At 35.0% G+C, this 10,062-nt stretch overlaps 1 protein-coding gene across 6 annotated transcripts in view; it reads right to left on the reverse strand.

Annotated features, from left to right (window-relative positions):
- The window catches only part of LOC116295494 (A disintegrin and metalloproteinase with thrombospondin motifs 6), a 40,754-nt gene extending 31,108 nt beyond the window's left edge, over nucleotides 1-9,646 (reverse strand). For 2 of the 6 annotated variants that reach the window (XM_089028846.1, XM_089028865.1), the window contains exons 1-2: nucleotides 4,594-4,690; nucleotides 2,375-2,499 (exon numbers count right to left, since the gene is read on the reverse strand). The gene's annotated coding sequence lies outside the window, so the exon portion shown is untranslated. Of the gene's footprint in view, nucleotides 1-433; nucleotides 504-2,374; nucleotides 2,500-4,593; nucleotides 4,691-9,627 lie in introns of those variants that run through there. The other 4 variants (XM_089028854.1, XM_089028852.1, XM_089028862.1 and 1 more) reach the window with 4 other exon arrangements.
- Nucleotides 9,647-10,062: the final 416 nt, after the last annotated feature.

Below are 10,062 nucleotides of genomic sequence, written 5' to 3' on the forward strand. Positions count from 1 at the left end.
ACCGTCAAACACGGTCCATCAAAAGTTTTTATTCACGTTTTTAAGTTTGGCTAGTTTTTCTTACAGGTTCTCTAGAGTAACCCGATTTTTTGCATTCACACCTGCGTGTCTTAAAATGAAAATCTAGTTCTTCTCGTTGACTTTATTTGTTTCTCATCAAGGGCTTGTCTAAACTTGGGAGAACAATATAGAGTAGTGTATCAGGAATCAAGGAATTAGTCTCTCGATTTTCGTGCATGGACGTAAAACATATTGCTCTAATGAAACCCGATCTCGTTTTTGACTTCCAGCAGGTTGAAATTTCTTGACGTGACACGATCATTGCCAAGAAAAGAGACAACTGAAAAGGTATTTCGCAGGTGAAGAGCGAAGCATACAAAACTTTTTTTTTTTTTTTTTACAAAACCATTTGAAATAACAAATCTTTGGTTACCTCGAATATTTCCACCTTCCTTAATCCAAGCTAAATACTTTTCATGTTCATGTACGGTCTTGTTGATTTGCTGAAAACGGATACGTAGGACTTAGTAAAAAGGTTCAGTCATTCAGAAACGTGAAAGATTGAAAGAAAAGAATTACAAGGTAGGCAATATGTCAAACTAGAAGAACAAATACGAGTGAACTAAAATGTGTCCGAAACAACGTCAACATCCCTTATTTGCTTTTGCTGTAACTGATGAAAGCGTTTAAATCTGCCAATAATATCACCGTACAATATGTTTGCAGTTCAAACAGTTTACTTTACAGACTTGAAAGGCCTGTTGACTGGACGAACAGGATGAATGAACGTGGTTGATGGTGGAGTATCTTGTGAAAGACTCGCAAGTAGCCAGTCAATAAGGTCAGTAACGGGAGTTTAGTTTAATAATCGATGTGTAAATAAAGTGCGTTCCCCTGGGATCAAATCATTAGGGAAGACACAGAATGCATAATTAGAGACTGTGGATGCTATAAGGGCGGAATAAGGTTGGTTGATGGTGGAGTGTCTTGTGAAAGACTCACAAGTAGCCAGTCAATAAAATCAGTAACGGGAGTCTAGTTTAATAATCGATGGGTAAATAAAGTGCGATCACTTGGGATCAAATCATTAGGAGAACGAAAGTACATAAGGACTGATACTAAAAAAAAAAAAAAAAAAAAAAAAAAAAAAGAAAAGAAAAGAAAAGAACATGGTCTATTCCGGTCTTAGTTGAATGAGGTGAATTAATTCTTACTTCGCGTTTTTCATTTAGACATTCGAGTAGATATCATTTTAATAAAGTAACTTATCATTTCTAGATTTAATATATTTATGTAACGGTTTAGTATTATCGTTATTGTTGTCACCCCATGCCGAGCAAATGAGGGCGCTAGCTATCACACCGCCATGCAGTAGATCGTTATCAGCCTTTTGTTTCGTTGTTTTTTATTTCCCCTCCTTTTTAAAATCTATTCTTGTTTAGTTGCGTTTATTTTCGTTGTTGCCAACAGCCCCATGGCCTCATGAATGAGGACCCTACGCCGAATCAGACGACTGTGATACTTAACGTTAAACATAAAACTTCACATAAATCTTTTGGGCAAGCTAAAAACGTTTTCCCCCTTTTTTATGCTCTTGCTTTCAAACCAACCAACTGTTCTTCGATTTGTGTAAAGAATGAATAGCAGTCATCACGGTTGCCGCACAGAGGGGTTTGGATACGATATGCATTGTTTTGACCGTGAGCCAAGGCTGATTCAGTATGACTTTTGTTATTTAAACAACGGAGCGTTAAAGTAAGATGAAAAGAAGGAAAAAAAAAAAAAAAAAAAAAAAAAAGAAGATTGATATAATATTTTTTACTACCCAATGTATAATTCCAAATTTGCTGACCGTCATAATCCGCAGCACAACAGTTGTAGCGTGCAGCCGCCAACGCTTGACAACATTTTAGGATTCTAAAGATCTATAATGTTTCCAATAATAAAACTTCCGGAATTAAAGTAAATTTGAAGTTCTGCCAAATAAAATGGTCAAATTTTCATTCTACATACGTAGTGTGGCACACACACACACACACACACACACACACACACACACACACACACACACACACACACACACACACACACACACACACGCACACACACACACACACACACACACACACACCCACACACACAAAAATCAACCCATCCAATCCAACCAAACGAAACAGTATACATGCATATATATATAAAACAACTGATCTAATACTTTAAAAAAAAACTTTTAAGAAAACTTATATATATATAAGACAACTGATCTAATACTAATACTAATACTTATACTAATACTTATACTAATACTAATACTAATACTAACACTTATACTAATACTTTTTTTTAAAAAAAAGAATAAAAGTGATTTACTGACCTAATTCCAGAATGAAGAGGCTTGTCTCAGTACTTCTTTTAGTGAAGTGTATTAAAATGATTTTGAATGACCAGTGATATCTATTTATATCAGTTCCAACCGAGCAAGCCCTCCAACGATCAGTTCTGATAAAATACAAATGATTTTTTTTTTCAGATACGTGTTAAATAAGCCAAAAATATCCGAGGTTATTGCTGCTGCAGGGTGGAAAAATAACAATAATGTTGATGAAAAGATTTTTGATAAGATAAGTGTATGAGTGTTTCTGACGTAAGTCACACGAACATCAACATTATATAGATATCTATATTATCCCCTAACTTATTGGAAAAAAACCATATATTTTTCGAGAAGAATATAGCCTCGAAATCAAATAATTTTTTAGCCGCTTAGAAGATCCACCGGTGGCCGATGTGCTGCTATAGAAACCAAATTTCAGCTTTAGAAAGTTGAAAAAAAAAGTTTAAAAAGGAAAAAAAAAAACCTTATAGAAACAGAAGGAAAGTGGTAATAAGCTTGAGATAAAAGATTAGAATACTGGTATTATAAAGTTAATAGGTAGTTTTTGATCTGAGATCTGTAATTAAAATCTAATCTTTTATGTGGGATAGTCATAACTCAGAAATATGTTCCTCCGAGTATTTCAGCTTTCCGCCGTTGTTAGGGGTCGTTTGCGTGTGATATCCCTTCATCTGTAGGCGTGCAGTTCTTTATAGATTACAGATATAATCATTTGAGATTGATACTCTTGCAAATCAAAGCACGATATCCACAGGGGGGATAGGAGACTCTTGTGTTTAAATCACATAGTTTAGAATGACGAAGGAAAAAAAAAAAAAAACAACGAGTTAACACTTCATTTGTGACGTCTATGATCAGTTCTAACGTTATATGTTTTTATAATCTAGCGTTTTCTTAAAAGAAAGAAAAAATGGTGAACTTTGATCAGATTACTAGCAACACACCAAATAACTAAGATTTGTCTTAAAGAGGCAAAAACCGGGGGAAAAAAGAAAAGAAAAGAAAAGAAAAGAAAAGAAAAGAAAAGGAAAGGAAAGGAAAGGAAAGGAAAGGAAAGGAAAGGAAAGGAAAGGAAAGGAAAGGAAAGGAAAGGAAAGGAAAGGAAAGGAAAGGAAAGGAAAGGAAAGGAAAGGAAAGGAAAGGAAAGAAAGAATGAAAATCGAGAATGTGAAACCCTTCCGCTTCTCATCGTGGTTTCCTACACTTCTCTTTGGTTCTCTCAGCACCTTGCGTATTTAGAATAGAGAGTGTAATACGGGAAACAGAATTTTTTAAAACTCTCATAACTGATGCCAAACTTGTTGGTTATGTACGTTTCTTGCAGTCGTAAATATGATTACAGCTGAGCGCAATGGGAGTCGTATTTCATTCACAAACAAATGAACAAACTAACAGCTGGAAAATATCAACTGTTTTTGCAATAATGTACAAGAGAAAAAATGAATATAAATTAAAAACAAGGAAAAGCGAAGGCGAAAAGAAAAATATCAACATAAAATAAAATAAAAATAAAATAAGCTAGAGCAGAAATGTAAATGAAACATAAATTAGTCATCTAAACCAGGCTAGACCCCTGACAGAACAAATTCCTGGAGCGCCTTTCTCTTCTCTTCTCTTCTCTTCTCTTCTCTTCTCTTCTCTTCTCTTCTCTTCTCTTCTCTTCTCTTCTCTTCTCTTCTCTTCTCTTCCCTTCCCTTCTCTTATTTTTTCTTTCTTTTTCTTTTTTCTTTTGCATTGTAGCGTTAGTGGTGTGCCCTATGATCATACAACGGTTAACAAAGTAGCCATGCACTATACATGCGCGCATAAAAAGAAGGGTGTTTCTATGTCGATTGAGTTTATATGGATGGTTGGGTGGGTGCATGGTTAAGGATGGAGCATAAATTAGTGATAGATCTCTCGCTGGGTATGGCCAAACGTACGAAGGAATAACAAACGAAGGCAGGGGGATTATTAAATGAACGCGAAAACGGTTGAACATAAGAACGAAAGGATCGCTTTACGAAACGAGCGAGATTGAAATTAAGAAACTGAGAAAAGAGTAAGAAAGAACATGAATTAAAAGAACTATTTAAAGGGAAAACGAAAGCTCTCATGCAGCAGTGAAAGACGTATAGCAAAGTGATAGGAAACAAATCAGTAAATAGATGGCTAAAAAATCAAGAACATTTGAAAATTCGATATCTGGAAAAACTTACGAATTGATGAATATCGAGCTGCAGGACAAAAGGAACTAGTCCATCTCACCGCTGATTCACTAGATAGAATTCAAGTCAGGCACGTCCAGTGAGCTCAAGCATCGTTTATTTTCCTATATAACTTGTCATGCTGTTGACTGATTTAGTCTTAGCTGAGATTCTATCGAACCAATCGGAAGCAATTAATGCTACAAGAACGTGAGCCTTGGTTTCGCATTCAACTTACTCTTTATTCTCACAATTTTAGACCAAAAACGGGAAGTCTGACACTAAATCTTTTTGAAATACAATGCCACTAGCTTTAGATTCTAGAGTTTTGGCTTAAATTTTATCTTTCCTGAGATTTTTTATCTCACGATTTTGTTCAATTTTTCTCCAGACTTTAAAGTTCTCGATTCTAAACTCTAACACAATATTTGTCGGTTAGAGACAGGCTGTGACGAAATGACATTCTAGCCACTCTTAAGGGATTTTACACCTAGAGTATCTCCGTCAAATCTAGGTCATTTTATCGCTACAAAACCTATTTAGAAGATCCGACTCCATTCCTTTCAGGAAGCGAGAGGAAGTGAATCCATCTTCAACAGGATACAATTTGGGATGTTTTCTTTTTTAAGTGATCCAAAGTTGCAGATTTCGCAACTTTTTTTCAAAATTTGAACCAATTTTCTTTAAATTTTATGCTCTACTTTGTGTAGTTTTAGTCTTTATTAGAGGAAATTTAAAAAAACAATTTTCACTTCAGTTCTTAATTACATAATTTACGACTACTTTTTCGGGGATTCCGGCCAAGTTTAAAAATTAATCTTAAGTGTCTAAAGCCTTTGAAAGTCTCGGCAACTTTTGTTTGTTTATATGCAGCTTCAAAGACACCAATAAATAATTCCAAAAATATATCGTATTTCCATATTTTTCTTATCCAAAACAGCATAATAAATATTTTGAGCACCTTTATCTGAATGATCAATTTTAGTATGAGAAAAATGATTTGTTTGTCGTGGCAACGGCAACCCAGAGAGGTGGGGAGGACTGAGGGGGGGGGGGGGGGGGGGGGGGTGGGGGGGGGGGGGGGGGGGGGCAAGGGAGTCTTATGATACCGATTGAAGAAGAACAAGTTCAGTAATGATGATAATTAACTGCACCACAGTTCACCCTCACTAGTCCACAGGAAACATCATGATAATGGCGGGAAAAAAGAAGGAAGAGAGCAGAGCAGAGCAAAGCAACTCTATTTATATCAAAGCAACTATATTTATATCTCGTAAGCTTGCCTTTAATATTTGGAAGGGAAAATAGATTTCCTATTGGTGATTTTCCCGCCATCTAAAGCTTTAAAATGCATAATATATATGTATGTATGTATGTATGTATATATATATATATGTATGTATGTATGTATGTATGTATGTATGTATGTATGTATGTATGTATGTATGTATGTATGTATGTATGTATGTATGTATGTATGTATGTATGTATGTATGTATGTATGTATGTATGTATGTATGTATGTATGTATGTATGTATGTATGTATGTATATATATATATATATTTGTTTGAGAAGAAAAAGTCAAGACAACATTTTTCCCGACAAGCCTGTTTCGTGAATTGCTTCACTCTTCAGGGGATTTAATGATAAGAATATTCGTTACTGTCATTTATATAGAAAAAGTATACATAATTAATTAGTGGATGTAGTTTAGCTGTTGCGTAGTAATGCTTTGTTTCTGTGGCGGCATGAAGATACAAGTTCGTTTCGCTTATTTAATGATGAGAGTTCCGGTCGATAGATTATTAGAAACTTTTCTTTAAGACAAAGGTTACATCTTTTGCTGGAGCTGTTGTAGGCGGAGCTTGAAGATAGGACGCGCCATAAAATGGAGTAGCTGATATTACTGTTCTTGAGAGTCCAGATGTATTTGCTGAGTTCAGTCGAGTTTTTATGTTGTTCGTGGCGGAATGAGGCGGTGTGGTTTCTGTATCTTGTTTTGAAGTCGTTTTCTGTGAGTCCTATGTATGTTGCGGAAAGGACAACAACACTACCGCAACATACATAGGACTCACAGAAAACGACTTCAAAACAAGATACAGAAACCACACCGCCTCATTCCGCCACGAACAACATAAAAACTCGACTGAACTCAGCAAATACATCTGGACTCTCAAGAACAGTAATATCAGCTACTCCATTTTATGGCGCGTCCTATCTTCAAGCTCCGCCTACAACAGCTCCAGCAAAAGATGTAACCTTTGTCTTAAAGAAAAGTTTCTAATAATCTATCGACCGGAACTCTCATCATTAAATAAGCGAAACGAACTTGTATCTTCATGCCGCCACAGAAACAAAGCATTACTACGCAACAGCTAAACTACATCCACTAATTAATTATGTATACTTTTTCTATATAAATGACAGTAACGAATATTCTTATCATTAAATCCCCTGAAGAGTGAAGCAATTCACGAAACAGGCTTGTCGGGAAAAATGTTGTCTTAACTTTTTCTTCTCAAACAAATATTCTGCTCTACTTCTATCGATGTATTGAGCACTATTTTACGGAAAATTGATTCACAGATTTCTTATATATATATATATATATATATATATAAACTTGCAGACATTATAGCGAAGAAACCCTTGAAGTATTCCACCATCTTGAATTTAACTTAGAAACCTGGCCTTCAAAACGTTAATATATATATATATATTTAGGCACTGCCTAAAAGCGGAGCTCCCGATACGGAAGTCACAGGGAGAACAATTTGAATGAAACTGAAAAAATCTTCAATTATTTTTTATTCGAGATGAAGATAATTTCTCCCATAATAAAAACCATGCAATGAAATCGAATCGAAATGCACTACATGGTTTTTTGTTTTTGTTTTTGTTTTTGTTTTTTTGCGCGAGTATACTCTCCCAGGAATTTTGTACACAACTCACCCCCAGCCCCAGGTGCTAGTTTTGTTCTTGGAAGAGGCTTCGAGAAAGTTTTCCAAGGCCGACAGTTTTAGGCTTTGAATCTCTTTTACTTAAAGAAAAAAGAAAGATAACTAAAGATAATCCAATACAATATCAAGTTAAGTGAAATTTACCTCGGATGTCTTTCATTGAAATCGAAAATCTGGAGATTTAGGACAAATCAAGACTAAAAAACAGAATTGAAAACTCGTGAAGGTGAGCAGAAAATAAGGTTTACTTAATTACGTCTTTTACAGTTCTCCAAAAACAAAGCTTACATTCATTTAAGCTTGACAAGAACAACTGAGGCAAAATATAAAATAATGCAAAAGGCAATGCAAAATACAAAATGACTAATTTCTTTGTCAGTAAATTGGCGTTTATAAATATTTTTGAATATTCTTTAGCTTTTTGAAGTGAAAGTCTAGTAGGTCTTTATACAATAACATCTTTCAATAACACAAATTCAGTTAAGCTCATTTTTATATTCATACTTGCTCAAACAGCTTAATAAACAGTTGAATATTTGGTAAAAATTTATATTTCATTCAATAATTAAATAAATTATCTGTAGAAAGATATAAAATTATTGAATGAAAGTCTTCAGTCTTTGTTTTGCCGATGAGACCCCGCGATAGGAGGTGAACGAAAAACATACGATAGTTGGTTAAAAACAACCGAATTGTTAAAGATTTACAATGCTAAATAAAGGACGAATATTTTTGCTGTCGTAATATGCTCTCCGTGTTATATTTCCTCCAGCATTAGAATAATTTAAGCTTATATATAGAAACATTAAAAGTTTTGAGAGAAAGTCTTTGATTTGTCAATTCGTCGAGAAAAATACTTGTCAAAAAAAAAAAAATATATATATATATATACGATTGTTTGCTAAACTGAACACACACCTGAATTCTTGAAGAACACTTCTTGTTCCGTCTTTGACTACATGAAAGTATTTTTTTAATTGATTTTGGTCTATAACTTGCCCTAAAGCAATATTTTGTGTGCATTTGAGAGCCGCATTTTGTGAGTAGTTTTGCTTTGACATCAAGCGAATTCCTGTGTCGTGTACACGGACGGACGGACGGACGGACGGACGGACGGACGGACGGACGGACGGACGGACGGACGGACGGAAGTGACGCGCGGGAGCTCCGCAAGAAACCACAAGGATCCCACGTGAAGAACATATAAGTTATTAAGCAAAGTAAAGCAAAGCTAACTTTAAAACAAACTTCAAAGCAAAGCAAAATTCCAAGCAAAATAAAGCCTGCAAAACTTAGGATTGTGTTAAAATCAACGCAATACCCATGCATCCGTGCAATATGATCACGGCTTCACTGAATGTGCAAGAAAACGTGCCATATCAAGTATTCATCAAAAACAAATATCATCACTCATATTATGTAACGGTAAAAAGGGCTTTTAGAGATAATGAGGCTGGATAATCATTGAAATCCTTCATTCAACAATTTTATCTCGTTTTTTTCTTTCATTCCGTTTTTCGTTTGCCGGCTCCACGCGCGTTGCGTACGGTCACAGTGGATTAAAATACGCTTACTAAAGGATGCTCCTATGTAATTTTATCTGTCATATTTACGGGACATATGCGGTTTGCGAAATAAAACCTCTGGAACTCAAAGTATATACAGGTATATACATCTAGAGTTCACTTTTAAAAAACATTTTCGGTCTGAGATCTCGGAAATCTGAAGTGTGAGTAGACAACTATGCACTTCTGATTCACACCCGAACAACGTAGTTTCCTTTTAGATTGGAATATATGAATCATGAACTAGCTGAGCTAAAGATGTTTTTTTTTTCTTCGTATTTTTGCCAGGAAACATAAAAGCCCAAAAATTCCGTTCATGAAAATGAAAATAGATAGGTGTATGGCCATTATCGCTTCAAAATACCAATTGCTCGAGTTTCAAATATATGCGTCATTATAATCAAGTCATGCGTAAAAAAAATATTCACGATTCCCCCCGATTATTGAAGATTAAATACGCCAAAATTTCATTAGATTTAATTGGTAACTTATTAATTATTTTCCTACAAGAGCTCTTACCTTTGGAAATGTTCTTTGTAATTCAAACAAAGTCCTAACCTCGGGACTTCTTAGCAGCTCGCGCGCGATGATCGGTCGACTGGGCTCAAAGTGTCTAAAGTCCACAGGGAGCTCGAGGCTGTACGTGAACTTTCGGGCGGTCGATGATCAGTAAATTTCTTTGTTGGGAGGGGATGGGACTGAGTGGGGTAGGGTGAGGTGGATAATACTTAATTTAATAATATTTTTTGCTGACGGGAGCTGGCTGAATTGTTTATTTATACCCAGTTGATTAAGTATGTTGTAATTAAATATTTTTTCCTTTTCCTTCTTAGATTTCTTTTCTTTTCTTTCTTTCTTTTCACTTTTCTTTTTCGTTTTTCTTTCTTTCTTTTTTTAAGTTATAATTTAGATAGTTTTTATTAATAGTAGAATAATTATTGACATTGACATTCA

Source organism: Actinia tenebrosa, unplaced genomic scaffold (genome assembly GCF_029948245.1).
Source record: "Actinia tenebrosa isolate PJP-AT-01 unplaced genomic scaffold, QUT_ActTen_1.0 PGA_scaffold0__85_contigs__length_37466705, whole genome shotgun sequence".
Taxonomy (NCBI): Eukaryota; Metazoa; Cnidaria; class Anthozoa; order Actiniaria; family Actiniidae; genus Actinia; species Actinia tenebrosa.